We start from the raw sequence: 20,527 nt of genomic DNA, 5'->3' as shown, positions 1-20,527 counted from the left end.
GTAACACACAACAAAAAAAAAAAAAACAAATGTTCCAAACATTCAAGTGAATAATTCACATCAGACTGGTATGGATACATTTGGTCCTCCGGCTAAAATGGACCCCTCTTCCAAGCATTCAAGGCTTGATGCCTTTATGTTGAACTATATTTCGTGGGTGTGTGTGTGTGTGTATATGTGTGCTCTAACAGATGGGCTCTGATCATGCGATCCATGCTGCTGTCTAATTATCCAGATGTGATGGATGGCATTGATTAAATCATGGGAAGTCTAAGACAGCACTGCCTCACTCTTTTTTTTCTGTTAGATACACACCCTTTCTATGATTTTTTTTTTTTGCACTCTCTTCCGGGACTGGAGTAGTTCAGAACAGATGAGTCCTGCTCTCAGGTCTCATAAAATATATCCATAAATCATCTGAACGTAGGAGAAAGAGGAGGAGCTGACAGTAAGTAAAAATAAAATGTGGATGGTTAGCAGTTAGCAATATTGACACTCGCATACAAATTGATAAAACTTCCTCGTAATTTGAATCTGAGAGACACCAAAAACCCTTCCTTTTTATCTTCATCATTTAATGTAAACAGGTTGTATATTTATTTATCCAAAGTCTTTCATTTTAACAACCTCTTTTTGATTTTCAGTCAAATTATATGTCGTCTGTCTTTCTAAGCAAACATTATTTTACTTTGAATAACATTTTAGATTCCAGAGTGATTTGTTTCAGGGGATTATTGCAGACTTTAAGCTCATAAATAAAGAAGAACCTCAAGGTTCACCTTTGGGTTTTTTGTCATTTCAGTTTTTCTTGATGTTTAACTTCAAATTAGTTGAATTTCACAAGTTATGCAGATGAAACTGATCTGTTTCTATTTTTGATATTTATAAGAGATTCATTAAAATCGAATATTTACCCAGAACAAACTCTTTAAATTTAGTATTATTTTAAAGTGTTTAATTCAAGTTATAGCTGTCAATCTAATCCTTTCTTATTATCTCTTGATGGAACACTAATGACGACAGTTGATGCGTTTAAATATCTATATTAACAGCATCAATGTTGCATAACGATTTGAGATGTTTTCTTTGATGGTGTCGCAGTGAATTTCTTTTTTAAGGATATTTTTTTCCTTTTGTTAAAGAACCCCCTTAAAAATAGAAGTTACATCCCAAAATAAATGTCTGATTTTTTAATGAGTCAGTAAGCCTCAGACATCCTGTATGGATGTGCTTCAGGTTTTTTTTTTGGAGCCAGCTTTCATAACTATGGCTTCAATTGACCAATAGGTCCCTTTGTTGTTTATTGTTCTGCTAGATTGAAGACTCAACGCTTAAAATACGCTTAAAACTTCTTAACTGATTCAAGGAAATGTTATTTTAAAAAAGCAGTTAAAACTGAAATGTATTGTAAACATAATCGACAAAAAAGTCAGACATTTTGATCATTTTTGAATGAATCTTGAATAAATCATTTGATTTATGCCTCTGCAGTAACATGAAGTCAAACTTTCTTTGTGCTTTTGTCACTTTCCAGACCTGTGATGCAGGTGGTGTTCCTTTGTTATCCTGAAGAGCTGCCCTGCAGAAAATCATCGCGGCTGCACAATCCGTGCTGCACATGTTCTAATGCACCTCCTAATGAGACGCCGCTGTCTATCAGCACTGCAAAAAGGCTGCTGTTTGACGTTACTCACACAGAATACATGCGCTGATGAAGGGAGGCCCGGGCACTCTGCCACAGCCACCACAAGTCCACAAAAAAACACACATGCATTTAAATGAGCATGTGCCACACATCATTCACTACTGAGGCTTTAATCGCCTTGTTTTCAGATTTTGCTTGTTTTTCTGTAACATCTGACACCCTCTACAATCAGAATCTCATTTCTTCATGTACAGCTGGTGAGACAAACATTTGGTCCTCATATCTACTGAGCCTGATAGCCAAACCACCAACTGCACTTAAATGTGTGATTTCATTTTCATTTTGGTTTTCCAACAAGCTCACTCCTGATTGGCGACAGTGATTGCCCAAAAAAATAAAAACACGACTCGGATCAATTACTACTTACTGACGGCTTCTGGCTCCAACGTGGTGACATTTGCATCTGGTGACTAAATTGACGTCATTTGGTTGGAGCCGGAAATAAACAATTTTTTTTGTAACCTGTTTGACCACACTTAGAAATAGAGAATTACTATTCATCCTCTGGTTTACAGACATGTTTTTGTTTTGATAAACTCTGGTGAAGATGATAAAACGGAATTTCAATTGGTTTTGTTATTGTTATTGAATTGAACATTTTAGGGTTCAACCAAACTTTATTGGCATGGCCACACAAAAAAACAAAAGAGTATTTTAGCCATAGAGAGAAAACATTAGATTTTCCAAAAAACAAAAACAAAACAAAAAACAAATAAAAATTGCATTGGTAATTCATCTATACTTCTCCTTTGTTAAAACCAAATCTACTTTTGCTGATATTCTGACTTTTCCATTAGAATTTAGTCCCAACAGCAGCTTCACAATAAAGCCAGTCTTCATACCTTGGGCTCAATTGAGTTATAGTAACATACTCACAGTTTCAAGGAAGCTGTTTTTTTTGGTAAGATTTATACCCCGCTTGTGGAATAAAAGGTTAATGAACATCTCCCTAACGATGGCGTAATCTCCATTCATTGTAAAGCAGAAACGAATTAGTAAGAGTCATTAAGCCATTAACTTGTTAAAACCTGAGGCAACATACTGCACATGTGCTTGAATGAGTAACGCTTGCGGCTATCCAGACACATTAGCATTGGAAAGTCACTGAAGCTAAACCATATAGGCATTTTCAAAAGTAGGCCATGAGTGTAAATGGGTTTATGTTATATATAAAGACCTTCCATCTACTGATATTGTGTTTACAAAACTAGTAAACTGTAATTCCACTGCTTCTAATTACTTCTATTTTAAACCTGACTGCATGCGCTTGCAGTCTGTGTGATCACTGACATGTCATGGACCTAAACAGAATTTAATGAAGAACATTCTTTGCTGTTTGACCCTGTATGACCAGTGTTAGTGAAGCAAGCACTGTAAGGTTACTGATATAAACAGACACAACAATGAATTTCTTATTGCTGCTGATGATTTCTTTTTTGGTCCATGTAATTCAGCAAGCAAAACCAAAATTCTGACGCAAACTCGGAACAATAAACAGGACATTTGTCTGTTTGTTGTTTTTAATCTAAAGGAACTAGACTGTACAACAGCTACAAAATGGTATCAATAAATGTGCAGCAAGGCAGATGTAAAAGCTGTTAGGTACCTGACAGTTTGTTAGTGACTGAAGAGAAGTTGTTTATTGTCCTGATAATTTGGAATCCTCGTCATATTTTTTGAAAAAAAACATATTCATCCTGAAAAAGCTGTCTTTGCCACGACTTGATGTAATGGTGCTGGCAGAGGATCGCAGCTTTAACACAAACGTTTAACGTTAGACAAAAGAGATGCCAGGAGACACAAATCAAAGCTGCCACAACACAGCGCTCTTACAGCAGGCCGCTTGGTTTGAGATTGTTGTTACAAAAGAGTCTGCGAAATGTTTACAGGTGTGGAAGTTTGTTTTAACCTTTGCAGACTAGAGGATGATATGAGGATGGATTTTCTTTACTTTCCAAAACTACTCCCATTGAGAAAAAAAGTTCTCACATTCCCATCTCAGAAGGCAAAAGAAAAAAAAAACAAAGAGTCAACATTTTTAGGAGTGAGGGCAGTTATTCAATCAGTCTCCCATCAATACAACAGTCCTCACTAATGGAGTGCAGGTGTCTGGAATTGACACAATCTTCCTGGTACAAGTCAACCTGACATTTCTTACCATAAGTCAAGAAGGGATCCAGTGAAGAAAAGATCTTTGGCTGGCATTCCCCTCCACAGACCAATTTCTTTTTGTGATGCAGAAGTCGGCTGTCCCCACAGGGTGGAATGGACTTGGTTACAGGTCTGAAAAACTGTTATGGAGATGCTGGGACCTTTATCTTTAATTTCTTCTTTATTTATATCCATTTTTAGCCAAATCTGACAAATCTGTCATTCTGTCATAACATACTGGTTTGCGGCTGGTCATCTGACTGGGAGTGGCAAATCTGCGCCAGTTTGAAAAGTTATACAAAAGTCGCTTTAAATTAGCACAATGTAATCTGTGTTTAAAATATTAAAACAATCCAATTTTATTGTTACTATGCCCACTCTAGTGGATCATAACTCCACTTTTATGTGATTATGAATAACCTAACCCCCATACCACGAGAATCATGCAAGATTAACACAACAAACTGGGATCCTAAAAACCTGTCAGCCTCTGATGTGTCTGGAAACAGGGATCTTGGTTTGCCTGCAGCTAAACCCTGAACCAGTTCAGTACAGTCTGAATGCAAAAAAAACACACAGTGGACCAAACAGTTGGAGTAAATGAAGAAGATCAGAGACGTAGCAGCTATTCCTTTTGATTCAGCATTTTTTCTAATAGTTTATGGAGGTTCATATTGCAACGCCCTTCAAAATAAAGTAAAACAGTCCACAGGATATAAAAAATAAAAAATTAAGAGATTAATTTCAGCAATCTGGTCCAATAGAATGGATAACCAGCTTTGTATTCCGGACTCTTCATGTTGACACACTGATAAATGGACCAATGGAGTCCATTTATGGACTCCGATGGAAATGGAGTGTGTCACATAATGGATTGTGTTTGGGTCTTAACTGTAAAAATGTAACTTACATCTTACAGATTCATCAGGTGGATTTGGATGTTAACTGTTATCTCTGTTGACCTACAAACATAGACACATGAGAAACTTAGATGATCTCTGCTACTGAAAATGAAATTTCACTCCTCGCTTTGCTGTTTTTTAATAATGGGAACAATCTCAAGGCGCATTACATTATTGATGTAATTATAAACTGCATACTTCTGTTTACAACAACATGTTGACCAGCTGGTACCCCTGTGGATGTATATTACCATGGAAACGGTAAAAAGGCAGTTCCACTATGAAAAATATAAAAGCTTTCCAGTTCTAAAAGCTGCTTTTTTAATGCAATTTTACCTCCTCGGAACATTACAGCGCATCTGGCTCCTCCATCCCATTAATGGAAAAGTACAGTATACACACACTCCATTTAGTCTTTAAGTGGCCACCTCTACAGTAATTGAGTGGAAGCTTCACGGCCTGGAAAATCCAACTCTGACAAAAAGAGATGCATACCCATGTTAGCCGTCGCAATGATGGCTAAACAGGTAAGGAGGGGCGATAGATAAACAGGCTGGCAATTGGTGAGGTGGATGGATGAGAGATGTTTAAATTATTTTGAGTGAATACTTCCAGAGTAGTTGCAGACAGCAGATGGGCTGTAGTGCGCTGACGTCAAGACAGAGAGGACTCAAGAGAAAAGAGAGAAGAATGAAGAGGAGGAGACTGAGTCTAAGAATAGAAGAACAACCGCAGGCTGGCAAACCGGCGAGTCCTTCCTACTATGTTTTACTTTATGACTTTCTAGCCAGTTCTTGTCTAACTTCTGTATTTTTAACTTCTGTATTTTGCTCTCCCTGTCAGTCAAGCCTATCCAGTCAGCACAGGCTTTGTACCACTAATCCAGCTATAGTCTTCAGCAGCAATCATGGGCAACAGCATCAAAATGGGAAAATCACATTCATGATTAGTGTGCTGGTGCATCCTGTCTACTCACCACAGTCTCATCAGGAAATGGGGTTCCATGTCTTTATGCAGAAGGGGCCGGCAAAACAAAAAGCTTCCAGTCAATCTGCAGGAAGAAAAAACAAAAACCTTAGATGGATCTCTAAAAATGCACAATTTCATTAGACGGCACCACATTGTACCTGGAAGGAAGCAGCTAGCTCTGTTTCTCTTTCAAACCCATCCATTGCTATGAGAAAAGCCCCCCCCCCCCCCCCCCCCTCCCATAAGCTCTGACCTGTAAATGGGTCCCTGGCGGCGCCTGCAATGTGGTGGAAATGTGCAACTGTGCCTGTCGGCCCCAAAACAAAAAGCCACAATGGAAGGATGACAGAAGAATGTAAAAAAAGAATAGAAACAAACGGAAATAATGGTGGATGGAGTTACATTGGGTATAAAGAGCTGTGTGTCAAGAAAGCGAAGAAATGGGAGAAAGAAAAGAGAAGGGCGTGACTGAAATTGTTTAATTGAGTGAGCGCTGCGTTCAATTACATCCTAAATGTGGTAGAATGTGTAAAAGAACTTCAGCTCCTGAGAAAAAAGTGTAGCATGAAAGTGTAGCCTTTGATTACTGCTACCCTGAGCAAAAAGTAGTCCACTTGAAAATGTTTTCTATTACGTATACTTGAGTGTAAGTTTAAGTATTCTATAGACCAGGGATGGGCAACTCCAGGCCTCGAGGCCTGGTCTGTCTTCATGATTTCCAGATGTTCAAACCCTACCTATAACTGATTACCTGGTTCAGGTTTATCTAACCAATTAGAACATGCCAGAGCTGGGTATGTTGGAAAACATGCAGGAATGCAGCCCTCGAAGCCTGGGGTTGACCATCCATGCTATAGACTATGTACATGCAATATAGAAAGTATACTAACTGATTACTTCAAACTAAGCTGGAACATTTGAATTAATTTGAAGGTATAAGATCTGGCAGAGGTGCGCCATACCGGCTGGAAAATCAGCTGTGTGACAGCTATTACTGCTTTAACACTTATTCAAAAGAAGCTGCAGGCTGATGCCACTAAAACTGTGAACCAGACACCACCTGATCTCATTATTTTAGCATCTTTGGGGTTTTTAGTACTTAACATCACAACTAAATGTGATCTACGACCCTCTCTACTTTCATGTTATCCAGTAATACTGTCGCTTCCCTAAACAATGACATTAAACATGCGGGACTTCCAGGGTACCTTTGGACTTGTTGTCCGGAGTCACTCAGTTCATTTACACTCAAGGAGGCATTTTTTTATGGAAGTTTGAGATTTGTTTGTTTGCAATGGGACAAGAAAACAATAAATGATTCCTACAGTTTTAAGAACACTATTGTGATTGATAGTTCAAGATTAAAACTAATACAATAGAAGTGAAACATGCAGCAAAAAAAAAAAAAAATTGAAAAAGTAATTGAAAAAGAACAATGCAGGGAAGATTCTTCAGGAGGAAGATTGCAAGTGAGGATGAAGCTGTACAAGCTGAAATTAGAAGAGGAGAAGAAGAAAATGAGAAAGGAGGTGCATTTTCTGCATTTATCAAGTTCTTTAGTAAAATTATCACATATTTTTCCAGAAATAATCTAAATGCTTCTTTCCAATAGTGATTATAATCGATTTATTTCATTTCAAAATAATTTTATAATGCTATAGTTTGACTCAATTAACAACTTGCATCAGACAAATCAATCTGGTTGGATAAATAGATTAATCGTTTCACCCCTAACATGCATATACTGATATTAAAAAGATTAACATTGACATAATTTGCTATAGTAATGGCGTAAACAAAAATCTATTTTCTAGTATACATTATATCTAAAAAGTAAACTACAAATATACTGCCTCACTAAATATACTTGTAATACACTTACTGTATGTAGTATACTTTTTGCAAAGGGTAGCTGCTGGCATTAGCTTCCTGGGCTTATTTTCTTTTGCCTATTTAAAATTTCTGGTGACATTACGGCTTACCATGCTCAATTTCCATCTCAAAAGCAGCCACAATCATCCTTCATTTATTTTAGCAGTGATCCCCTGGTGCCCTGCTAAGTGAAGATAAAGGACACAGTCGTCAGTGAAGATTCTGCTCTGAGGGATTTGGTACCAAGGATCCTGCTCATCAAGCAGAGCAGTTGTTTTCTCGTTGAGACACCTCAACCTGTGTCGGTGTGCTTACTTTCTGGATTTGTTTACAAGGGCGTGATGGGTTGCTAGCAAGCTAGCAAGCAGCAGAGATAATTAGAACACATCCCTTTTTGCTGTCCCTGCAGGCCTCTGATCCAGCTGCTTTCATCTAATATAGGTCAGCTGTGACAATCGCTCAGCATGGACACTGATCACTTCTGTTAGCGCTGCCTTCTCCTAAAGAGAAGGCAAAATTCATAAAGCGCTGAGGGGAGAGAAATGGGCCCTGATGGACGACATGTGTGCTGCACATTCTGGAAGAATGAGCATAGAAAAGGCTCACACTGTGTCTCTGGATGTGTGAGTTCAAAAATTAATAAAAAATAAACAAGGAGATGAAAGATTCGTTGGCTACAATCTAATAAAACATTGCCAGATGCCAGTCAGTGTAAATGCATTTACTGCTTCCATCAAATCGCATTTCCAACAGTGAAAAATCTTTTCAATTATTTACTGATCACTGTAAACGAAAATAAAGGACACACCTAAAGACAAATAACAGTTGATGGTTCATATTTGGAGGCAGAGACAAGTACGATTGTTTCATTTTTCCAACTGTATTTCTGAGGAACAAGGCTCAGAGTTTTTTTCTCAGGACCGTGTGGGAGCACGTTTTAGCGGATCATGTAGCTGGGGTTTACAGAAGACAAATTTGTTGTATGTTGTCTGCTTCATGATTGAACTCTACTAATAACTGGGATCAGCGGTGGGATACCTCTGAGCAGGAAGTAAGGCTGGGCAGACCAGAGCTTAAAAAACATCAACGCCAGGTTGTTTGCAAGAAAAAAAACGGAAAAAATAAAAACAAAAACAAAAGGGTCATGCTGAGTTTGTGTTTGCATATAGTTTCCACTGAAGATTTTTGTGTGAATGCAGCATCGCTGTAATAGCCTACCACGGACCCTGGTGAATACTAGACTCTGATTTGCTGCAGGTTTTTCATTAAAAAGTGATCATGGATATCTACAAAAGAAGTTCCGTTCACATAGCCTACATGCGCTGACCTAGATGCCAGTTGCTAACCTGAACAACAGAAACTTGAAACATAGGAGGACAAATGTTCTTCCAAAGTTGATCACAACATCAAGACAATGGAAACATCTCTGTCTTCAATTGCGGGATCTCAATCAAATGTTACGACCAATGGCAATGTTGATTTTAATTTTAAATGTTGCATGTCTTTTTGTTTTGCTGACCTCAATCCAGGACCCTACTTGAGGACATAAGCTTCATCATTTAGACCAAAACAAATGGTAAGCAGTGGTGGAGCTAGAACAATTTGCATGAGGGACGGCAAGGAGCAGAAGTCTTTGGAAGGGAGGCAAAGGTGTAGAAAGCCAATCAAAAATTAAATGATCAAATATGCACCTTAAACAGTTTATTATTGTTATTATTAATATTAAAACTACTGTTCTTTTAGCTGACATGCTATTGTCAATGCCTAAAAATAATACTAATATGGACTCAAAAATTAGGGTAGCAAGAAGGGGGTTGGCAAAGCATTTTGCTTGGGGGGCCAGTGTCCCCCTATTGACCCCATATAGCTCCACCCAAGTGGTAAGAGGTAAGGTTTCCTACTGACATGTTTTGGATTCTTTAACATGACATTTAGCATCTATGCCACTTTCCTCTTGTGTCATGTAACTATGACACCACATATCAAATATTTCACTTGTGAAAAATGATTTGAATGTACAAAAAAAAACAAAAGTTTCTTTGTAGCAGTTGGATTCGTCTCATAATTTGTGGTTGACAATACAATTCTTAGTTGATATATGCATTGGTTCATTTTGAACGATCTGAGTGGATCGGATTCACTGGCCTAAAATGTATCCATAACATCTTTTTTCAAAACTTCCTTGTATTTCTTCAAGATAATCAAGTGTAAATGAAATATGTGTACAAACAAACAAGTAAACAAAAATGAATGTTAAATCCATTCACATTCTAGTTTCCTAAAGTTCAGCCCACACACTGGACTGTTATGATGGTTGATCTGTTTTTGTTGACACCATATGTGTGTTGTCTGCTCTGATGGAATTGGTCATTTTTACATTATAGTAAAATAAACCTACCCTGCCTCAATCCTGATGGTATTTTCTAATAACAATATATTTGATTTATTTCTCTTTAAAACAATTTTATAATTATATAGTTTGGTAATTCTTTAAATCATAATTCTTTAGAAATGATAAAATTTTTGGCTTTGACTGATCCCTTTTTCAGTCAGGAAAACAATCAAAATCATAAAAAATGCAATAAAGTCACTTGCTTAGTGAATATACTCAACACCATCAACATCTTCACTTGCTCACTGTTTTAATATCACAGACAATCCTCCAATGCCAGAATCTAGGAAGGTCAAAGCATTGAGGGTCAACAGGAAGACAAGAGCTATTGTGATAATAAGGAGGAGAGGAAAAGTAATAAGTTCTACTGTGAACTTTGGTCCTTCAATGGTCGCACTTATTAAACTCCCCCAAAAAAAGTGACTGCTTCTCTTTTAAGTCTACTATTGATCCAGCTAAACTAACACCAGTCTAAGAAAACACCATCCATCTTTTCTCTGACTCATTGAGAAGACAACTGTTGAAGGTGAACGAGTTGGCGTTGGGATGGCGAGATCACGAAGCGTGCATGGTGTCGCATTCCAGAAGAGCCAAGTCTCTTGACTCTTGACCTGACAAATTACTTCTTTTCTCCAGCATTTGCTCACCTTTTTCCACAAGCAAAGCGGCCCTTCTGGGCTGTAACCAAATGCGGCACTTTATGCAAAAACAATCGATACTGGATTGTCCCTCTTCTACTAACTGCTTTGCTTTTGCCTCCATCATCCTGCAGTAGGGGCAACTGTGCACCCAGAGGCCCCTGCATTTTCCGCAGCCAAATCCTGCCTGGTCGGGAGGGGCCAGCCGTGACCACCGCGGTCCTAAAGCGACAGGTGACCGCAGGAACGGCAGTAACCGCGCACCAATCCACAGCTGCAGCACTTAAGTTCAGCAGCTTTGAAAGCACTGTAATTACTTCGGCAGCTACTCTATTGATCCCTGAAGAGAAGGACACAGATTTACCTGTGATAACCCGGACTGCAGGTTTGTTTCACTACAATAATGAGCTTTCTCTTGCTGCAGGTCTCAGGAAGAAGACACCTAAATAAATGAGGTGGTGACTACTTCTGTGTTTTATGGCCACGTCCAACGATCCGGATGACGAGCAAAAAACCAGCTTCAAAAAAAGATTTTAAATGCTTCAGTTTTGTCGTATTGTCATCAATGAAGCAGCCTCTAAACCCAAGAGACTGGGGAATATTTGATTCATTTGCAGTGTCCCACATTTGGAAGAATCCACATCTGTTTTTTTATTTACTTCTTAAGGAGTTCCTCAGATTTAGACTCCGACAGCCGAAGGAGCCTCCTCAGCTCCAGTCATTTTCAATTAGGTCCCTTTAGCAGAACTCAGCTCTGCAAACAGCCTGTGAGGAAGAGGGGGTTCTGTTAGCTCAGAGAAAATTGAAGAACAGTTGCCTGCGTGTCTGCATACTGCTCTGATTTTTCTCGTATCAGCGAACCATAAAGTTCGGCCTGAGTCCCAACAGTGCAACTTTCACTTCAACATATGGGTTAAAATAATGCTCACGGCACATTCAGTACGCTCTGTGATGGCATGGACTTTAAAGACCTGATGCCCCCTGTTTGCTTAGAGGCAGATGATTAAGCTGTAAGTAAAAAATGACAAAAATGAGGAGGTTGTGAGCAACAGAAGAGAAAAGAGGAAGCTGAGGAGCAGCTTAGACGATCAGATGGGATAAAAAACTAAAGATTTTGAATGATATATTTTTTTTAAATATATTTTTTGAAAATATTCTCACTTTCCACAAATCAGCAGCAGCAGTGAGGAGTTAAGCCACAGGATGAAATAAATTAGAAATGTGAAGCTGCAGCAACAAGAAGAAAAAAGGCTGAGTTCTACGCAAAAGGAATCCTATGCGATTATGTGTAAAATCTTACAAACATAAACGTTATGCATGTGAGTTGACAGACTGTTTGCCTCCTGGTCATGTGTCTTTGTGGACGCACTCGCACACACGCTCTCTGCAGGCAGAGGAAAATACTAATAGCCCAGCTCTCCCCACTCCATTCACCTGACAGCTCAGTGTTTTCCACAGCTTTTCCACGCCAGCATCTGCGCTTCTCTCCACTGACTCAAGGTTCCCAAGGTTCTCATTAGGTGAGAACCGAGGGACTGCAGCATCTGGACACAGTAGGAAACTGTTTCCTTTTCCTTTTCCTTATTTTCCTCCCCTGTTATATATATATATATATATATATATATATATATATATATATATATATATATATATATATATATATATATATATATATATATATATATATATATATATATATATATATATATATTGTTTTAACCATTATCTTACTGCTTTGCATGTTGGACATGAGTGAATAAAATCATTCAAATGGTTTCTGACTGGATCCTCGAGGCAAACTTTAAAAGTAATATCTGAAAACGTGTTGTACATCTTTCTTCTCTGACATTTCTTTTAAAATTGAAAGTGATGTGATGGGAAAAAAAACTATTTTAGTTTAACAATGCAGTATAATCATCATCGTTGTCACTCATCATTTATAAACAGATGTTAGCCCTACAGAAATCTTTTGGGGTTTGATGACAGAGTGACCTTCTGTCTCCTCCTCTATCATCACTAATCACCAACATCAGTTACTCGAAGGATGAAAACGATTAACCGACAATGTCAGAGCTGATGCCTCAGATCAATTTTTATGTGGGTATTAGACCAAGAAAAGGCTAAATGTTATTTAAATGATTAGGAGTTTAGTACATAAAGAAATCATGGCTTATTTTTCAAATGAAAAAAGCATCAAAATATGGGTAGGCAAAGTTCCACTAATAGAAATTAGTTGACAGTTTTGTCACATTTAGCAAATTGTGCTAATATTTGCTTCATTTTTATTACCTTTATGCCAGAATTTACTACAAACAAATGTGTTCTATTTGTCATTTAAAAGCACGTTGATTCAAATGCTAACAATCCATTTATCATTCAGAACCCACATGATCACTTTCAGTCAGCGGGTTGCTGGAGCCTATCCCACCTAATGTTGGGCAAAGGCTGATTTAAATGCTAAATTTCACATAAAGGTTAAATATTAAATGCTAAAAATATATACACATTTTTTAATGTTAAATCTAGATGTTAAAACAAAATCTAAATAAAAAATGAACGTAAAAACAAATATTTTGTTTAAATTTTAAAGATAAATCCATTCAACTTTTTGAATCAGCTGATTCCTTTTAAGGGGTTCTGGAGCATATCCTAACTAATGTTTGGAGAAGGTGGGGTACACCCTAGACGGTCCACCAACCTAACTGTTAAATCGAAATGTTTGGAAAATATACTGATTTGGCCACACCCATCAAATGAGTCTTAAAAAGTCAGACCTGCCCACACTGCTGGTACATGAGATGTGCCAGTAGAAGAATACGGTCAGCTAAGCTCAAGCGAATAAAACAGAAAAGGCTGTAATGGGAGGTGGGCAGACTTCACTGCTTGGTGTTCCTCCTTTCATGCATCCATCCATCCGTCCGTCCATCCAACCAGCCAGCCAGCCAGCCAGCCAGCTTCTTTTGCTCATCCAGTACTGTCCACTTCCTACAGCTCCACTGGGGGAATTCTGAGGCGTTCCCAGGCCAGTCAAGCGGCACAGTCTTTCCAGCATGTCCTGGGCCTACCTAGTGGGGACATGCCCAGAACACCTCCCCAGGGAGGCATCCAAAGCCATTCAAAACAGATGCCCGAGACACCACAGTGGAGAGAGTTGAGTCAGAAACTGAAGCCCTCCATCTATCGGTCAATCTTCATTCCAACACTCATCCATGGTCATGAGCTTTGGGTCAGGACCAAACAACGAGGTCCCGGATACAAATTTGTTTCATCCACAGGATGCCTTGGCCCTCCCTCTCTCCCTTAGAGACATGGTTGGGAGCTTGGTTACCCACAAGGAGCTCAGACTGGAGGCACTGCTCCTCCTCTTTAAGAGGAGCCAGCTGTGTGGGTCAAGGGTCTCTTTCAGAGCGATGGTGGACTGTTCGTTGGGTAGGTATTCCAGGCATGTCCCACTGGGAGGACACCCAGTAAGTAAGTAAGTAAATGTTTATTTCTATAGCACCTTTCTCAGATAAAAATGACAGAGTGCTTAACAAAAGTAAAAACACAGATAATTAAAACCATAAATCATACACATTTCACAGAAAAAGTAAAAGACAGTCAGAATAAAGTAAAACATAATAAAAGGCAAAGTTAGATCAACTAAAAGCTCTTCTGAATAAAACATCTTGACCTGACTTTAAAACACTCAATGGATTCGATCTGTCATAATGATAAAAGGAGGGAGTTCCACAGACGAGGAACGACAGCTTCAAAGCCAAGGTCTCCTCTGGTTTTATCGCAGGTTTTTGGAATTTGTAGGTTTTTGGTTTAAAGACCTCAAGGCCCAGACCGAAACCCAGAATGCACTGGATGGATTACGTCTTTCAGCTGACCTGGAAGCACCTTGGGGTTTCCCTGGCAGAACTAATAGAAGGTTTTGAAACCTTTAGTATTTTACAAAAATGGCCTTTCTATTTGTTTATAGGCAAGAATTTGTAATTTTTTTTTTTTTTTTTTTAATTTATTTATTTTTTTTTTTATTAACTTGTTCTGTCCAACAGCTGAGCAAACAGATTAGAGCTGAAGGCTTTTTGTGTTGGACAGGTTTTACTATCACAAAAAGAGGTTATATAGCTTCAAGAAACTAGAGTGTAGATTTGTATAAACCCCTTTTTGTCGTATTATTTTTTATTTATTTGTTACATTTAGTGTGTGTGGGGAGGGAGAGGGGAAGAATGTGAGGGGAGGGTGGAAGAGAGTAAAAGGAAGAAAGGTGAAAAGGTGGGGGATACAAGCACTGATTTGACTAAGTTATTAATTTAAGCTGTAACAATTATACCAGATCTGCTGGAAAGACGAATGTTACATCAAAGGTGAAAATCTGACACTAAGATGAGCGAGAAAAAAAAACTGTCCATCAATACACTGTAGGTAAGGAGGAGGGATGAAGCAGACAGGGAGCAGTGTGGAGTGTGCACGTGCACGTGGGGGTGGAGATACATGCATGCTGCCGACGTGAACCGTGTGTTCATAAAGGGAGCCAGATCCTACCCAGCCAGACCAGCCAGACCAGGAGAGGGGAAGAGAGCCCCCCAGGCCAGAAGCCCCCCCAGCATCCGGACCCAGGCAGCCCGGGAGGGGAGGAGGAGGGGACCGCCCACCCCACCAGCCAGGCACAGAGAGGGCCACCCTACAGGGGCCCCCCCAATGCCCAGAGGCACAAGCGAACCCAGTGTCCGGCCCCCAGGCCACAAGACAGGAGCGCTTAGCCGTACCAGGCGGCAGCCATGGGGGCCACCGGGCGCCGGACACCGAGACAAAGGCCAGGGACGAAGCCAGGGCCCCCGGAACCCAAGAGCCGGCCACCACCCGACCGGCGCCCCGTCCCCGCAAGCCAGCCCAGGCCCGCGACCTTAGCAACCCAGGGATCGCCACGCACCCACAGCCACAGCCACCCCCCTAAAACCCTACGCACTACCACCCCCCCCCGCCATAATATCTGACCCCCCCTCCCCAACCCTCTCAGTGCCCTCCCCTCTCTGTGATGGGGAGGGAAAGCCCCAGAGGGTCCCAGCGAGCCAGCCCCCAGGTCGGTCCTACCCATGCACTCACACACACATACTCACAATCATCTGGTTACCCTCCCTACCCCCGCCGCCAAGCAGCAACCCCCCCCCCCAGCCGGCCGACCCCCAGCGCCGCATGCCCGACCCCTCCCGCAGCCGACAGGACACCCATAAGCCCGGCCGCCCCGAGAGGACCAGGCGGGTGAAGACCGGCCGCCCCCCCCGACCCCACCCATGTATGGAGGTGTGGGAGTGCTGTGTGTGTGCTGCAGGTAAAATAGGAGGTCACCAGTGTGGGGGGATCCACCGCTGCCAAGCCGCAAAGCCCCCCACTCCGGAGTCCCTCTGTGAGTGGTGTGTATTTGCTGTGTGTGTGCTGCTAGCATGCAGTGTGTGTGTCTACAGAGGAAGTTAAAATTGTGGGGGGGCCAGCGAAAGGTGAGCACGGATGTTTCACCGTGCCCCCCTCCACCAGACCCTCTCCACAAGGCCCTAGATGAATCAGAGTGTCTAATATGCAAGTAAAAAGCGGGGAGGAGGGCGGGTGCCAACGAGAACCCAGAGAGGGCCATCCCCAGTGAGCCCCGCCAGCATACCCCTCCCATCCAGATCCCGGGGCCCTATGTGCCTGTGTGCAATATTTGTTTGGGTGAGAGCGGGGAGGAGCGGGCGGATGGGCACAACCGGGGGAGAAGGCTCCCCCGAGCGACCGGCCCCCCAGCCGGCCGCGGTAGGCGCCCCCCCTCCCAGAGCGGCCGGGCAGCCAGAAACGCCAAGCCAGCCGCAGTTGGAGGCCAGAGCCTCGCGGCGCCGAGAGACAGCCAGCAAGGAAGGGTCCCGGTGCCAGAACGGGGGGGCAGGGGGTCCAGCCCCACCATTCATACCCTGGCCCCCCTAAGGACTAGCACACTGCCCCCCCAGGCCCCCCCCCCCAAAAAAATAAATAAGTAATAATAATAATAATAATAATAATAATACTAATAATAATAATAATAATAATAATAATAATAATAATAATAATAAAATAATTAATATAATAATAATAATAATAATAATAATGAAATAAACCCACCCAAGTGAACCCATTAACCCCTGCTGTGACTGCGGCGCCGACCCCCGGGGGGCCAGGCCACGCGCCAACTACCGGCCACGGGCGAAACACCGGCCACGGGCAGACGACCCCAGGCCCCAGAGCCCCAAGCCCCCCCCCCAGCCCCCGCCACGGCGACCAGCCACCCAGCACGGCACCCGGCCGCCGTTCCCGGTCAGCCGCACTGCCTACCCTGCGCCCAGCAGGCACCCGCCCAGGAACCCCTGCCAAGTTGCCGGCAGAGTGTGCGCCCCCACCACCACCCCACCCAGGCAACCAGAGCCCCGAGCCGGGAGAACGACAGGCCCGGCAGAGCCCACCCCCCCAAACCCACCCCGGCCCACCCAACCAGCCAGGACCCGGCTCAACCTATCACCATCCCACCCCCACTAGGTGATGTGACTAACCAGCTGGAGCCAGGGAGAGTCTGAAGCCGACAGGTTTTTTGTGGAGGACATTATCTCTGAACTAATATGCTCTGACATGAGGTTTCTGTAGTGGTTGATGCTAAGATTATTTTTAGATTTCCAGTTTAGGAGGATAGTTTTCTTTGCGATACATACAGCGGTGAGAACCATATAAGCCTTGTTAGATTCCATGTTGATGTTATTCAGGTCACCTAATAAGCAGAATTTGGGGCAAGCAGGAATCTTATGATTAAACCAGATTGATAAATCCTCACAAACCTTACGCCAGAATGATTGGACAGGTGGACAGACCCACAGGGCATGCAAATAGTCGTCTATGTTGTTACCTATGCACTGTGTGCATGTAGCAGACTGATTGAGACCCATTTTAAATAACCTCTGTCCGGTGTAGTGAGTTCTGTGGAGAATCTTGTATTGAATAAGTTGCAGATTAGGGCTTTTGGTCATATTAAAGGCATTCAAACAGATCTGTAGCCAAAATTGATCACTAGAATTCAATGATAGCTCAGACTCCCATTTTGTCATGGGTAAGTAAATGGTTTCATCTATGTCTGATAACATCTTATAAATTTTGGAGGTGAGTTTGGGATTTTTAAGGTCCATGAAATGTGTTACTGTAAGGGGAGGGTCTAGGTCTATTTGGGTCAGGCAGTATTTAGTGCTTATAGCTGATTTAAGCTGCTGATATTCTAGAAATTTGTTTATATTAATTCCATAGGTTGAGGATAACGTTGAGAGGGACATAAATTTTCTATTCTGAATTATATGCTGGAACTGCTCGATTCCTTTGTTCTTCCATGAAGCAAAATGAATCATGTTTTTGTTAATCAAAATGTCAGGGTTATTCCAAATGGGGGTAAGTTTACATGGAAATAATGTGAGGTTGTTTTTTTTAAGAAAATCCCACCAGGCTGTTAAGGATGAGCTGATGTTTAAACTTCTGAAGCATTTGTGTTGTTTAATTTTAGAACTGAAGAAAGGTAAATTAGAAATATCTAGGTTATCACAGAGATTTTGTTCAATGTCTAGCCAGGATTCATCCAGCACACCAGGATTCAGCCATTTTTGTACATAACACAATCTGTTCGCGGAGTAGTAGTCCTGGAAGTCTGGAAGGCCTAGTCCTCCTCTATCTTTAGGTTTTTTAATAGTTTTTAAACTAATCCGTGGGGGTTTACCTTCCCAGAGGTATTGGGAAATGAATGAGTCTAATGATTTGAACCAAGTAGTTGGAGGTTTGGAAGGAATCATTGAAAATAGGTAGTTAATTTTTGGGAGAATCATCATTTTTATGGCTGCAACTCTCCCGATTAGAGAAATGGGTAGAGTTTTCCATCTAGTGAGATCAGCCTCGGTTGTTTTAAGTAGTTGGGTGTGGTTTAGCTTGAGTAGATCAGAAAGCCTAGAGGAGATATTTATACCTAAGTACTTTATGTTGCCTGTTTGTATTTTAATAGATGACGGATTTAGATAATTGCAATTAATTGGTAAAATTGTGCTTTTAGACCAGTTTATGGAGTATTCTGAAACTGAGGAAAATCTATTAATTAGGGAAATGATTTGGCAGATGGAAGATTGTGAATTAGGAGTAAATAGTAAAACATCATCTGCATAAAGACTTATTTTGTGTTCTAAATTTTTGGTTTGAATGCCTTCAATGTCTCGACTTTGCCTAATAGCAGCAGCTAGAGGTTCAATAAATAGTGCAAATAAAGACGGAGATAGTGGACAGCCTTGTCTGGTTCCTCTTTGTAAATTAAAGCTTGGAGATGTTTGATCATTTGTTCTGATACGAGCATTAGGAGAGGCATATAGTATTTTAATCCAGTTAATAAATGATTTTCCAAAGCCAAATTTGTTCAGGGTGGCTATTAAAAATTTCCAGTTGACCCGATCAAATGCCTTTTCTGCCTCCAGTGACAAAATGGTTGCTTCTCGGTTGTTGATGGTTGTATAATCTATGAGGTTGATTAATCTGCGCATGTTGGTAGATGAATGTCTACCCTTTATAAAACCTGTTTGGTCAGGATGTATTAGAGAGGGAACTACCTTCTCCAGCCTTCCCGCCAAAGCTTTGCAGATTATTTTAAGATCTGCATTAATCAGCGATATGGGTCGATAGCTGGATGGTGATGTGGGATCTTTCCCAGGTTTCAGAAGTAAGATTATATTAGCAGAATTCATATTTGGAGGTAGATAATTGTTGTCCTTAATTTCTATTGTCATTCTGAGAAAAATGGGAGCTAAGATTTGCCAAAACTCTTTATAAAATTCTGCTGGGAAGCCGTCTGGTCCTGGGGCTTTTTTACTAGGCATGTTGGTTAATGCTTTATGTAGCTCTTCTTTAGTAAAAGGGGACTCCAGGGCTGTGATTTGTTCCTCTGTTGGTCTAGGCAAATCTATGCTATTGAGAAAACTGTTGATGTCATTGTCAGAGGGATTAATTTGGGATGAGTAGAGAGATTGGTAAAAGTTTTTAAAAACTGAATTTATTGCAGCTGGATCATGTGTTGCATTTCCTGTTAGGTCTATGACTGATGAAATAGTTGTCTTCTCTTTGTTTATTTTGAGTTGATTTGCCAAATATTTCCCAGATTTATTACTGTGATCAAACCTCTCCAAGCGTAGTCTCTGTAATAAAAACTGTGTTCTTTGATTAGTTATTTCATTTAATTCGATTCTTACTTTCCTTATTTGTTGTAGAGTTTGTTCATCCGGAGAGTTGCTGTAGGTTTCCTCTAACAGTCTGATTTTTTGCTCTAAATCCACTAGTTTAGAGTTTTCTTTTCTTTTTTTGTGGGATGAGAAGGCGATTATTTTTCCTCTCATGACTGCTTTCCCGGCCTCCCATAAAAGGCACGAGGAAATACCTGGGTGGTCATTATTTTGAAGATATGAGGACCATTCTTTAGCAAGGAAATCTATAAAGTTAGGGTCTCTGAGCAACGATGTATTGAACCTCCAGCTCCTTAATGAAGGTGGTGATGTTTTGTTTTTAAGAGTCAGGGAAACTGGTGCGTGGTCGCTGATAGTAATGGGGTGGATCTGTGCTTCCGTAGCTATGCTCAACAAGGAGCTGTTAACCAAGAAATAATCTAGCCTGGAGTATGATTGATGAACTGTGGAGAAAAAGGTATAAGTTCTTTTCGTGGGGTGGAATAAACGCCAAACATCACAAAGACCAAAATCCTCCATGTACTGTTTAACAGTGTTTGTGGATTGCCAGATTCTAAGATTTCCTGTGTTATTTAGCCTATCCATCTCTGGATCTAAACACATGTTGAGGTCACCTGCAATGATTAGCGATTTGTCTGTATGTTCAGATAGCGCAG

General features: G+C 41.0%; 1 protein-coding gene across 2 annotated transcripts in view; it reads right to left on the bottom strand.

The window, feature by feature from the left end:
- The window catches only part of dlgap3 (DLG associated protein 3), a 193,773-nt gene that overhangs the window by 83,269 nt on the left and 89,977 nt on the right, over positions 1 to 20,527 (bottom strand). For both annotated transcript variants that reach the window (XM_023959877.1, XM_023959878.1), the window contains exon 2: positions 5,735 to 5,809. The gene's annotated coding sequence lies outside the window, so the exon portion shown is untranslated. The remainder of the gene's footprint in view (positions 1 to 5,734; positions 5,810 to 20,527) is intronic.

This window comes from Oryzias latipes, chromosome 11 (genome assembly GCF_002234675.1).
Source record: "Oryzias latipes chromosome 11, ASM223467v1".
Taxonomy (NCBI): domain Eukaryota; kingdom Metazoa; phylum Chordata; class Actinopteri; order Beloniformes; family Adrianichthyidae; genus Oryzias; species Oryzias latipes.
The sequence above is the reverse complement of the archived record's forward strand: the minus strand, read 5'-3'. Positions and strand labels throughout refer to the sequence as shown.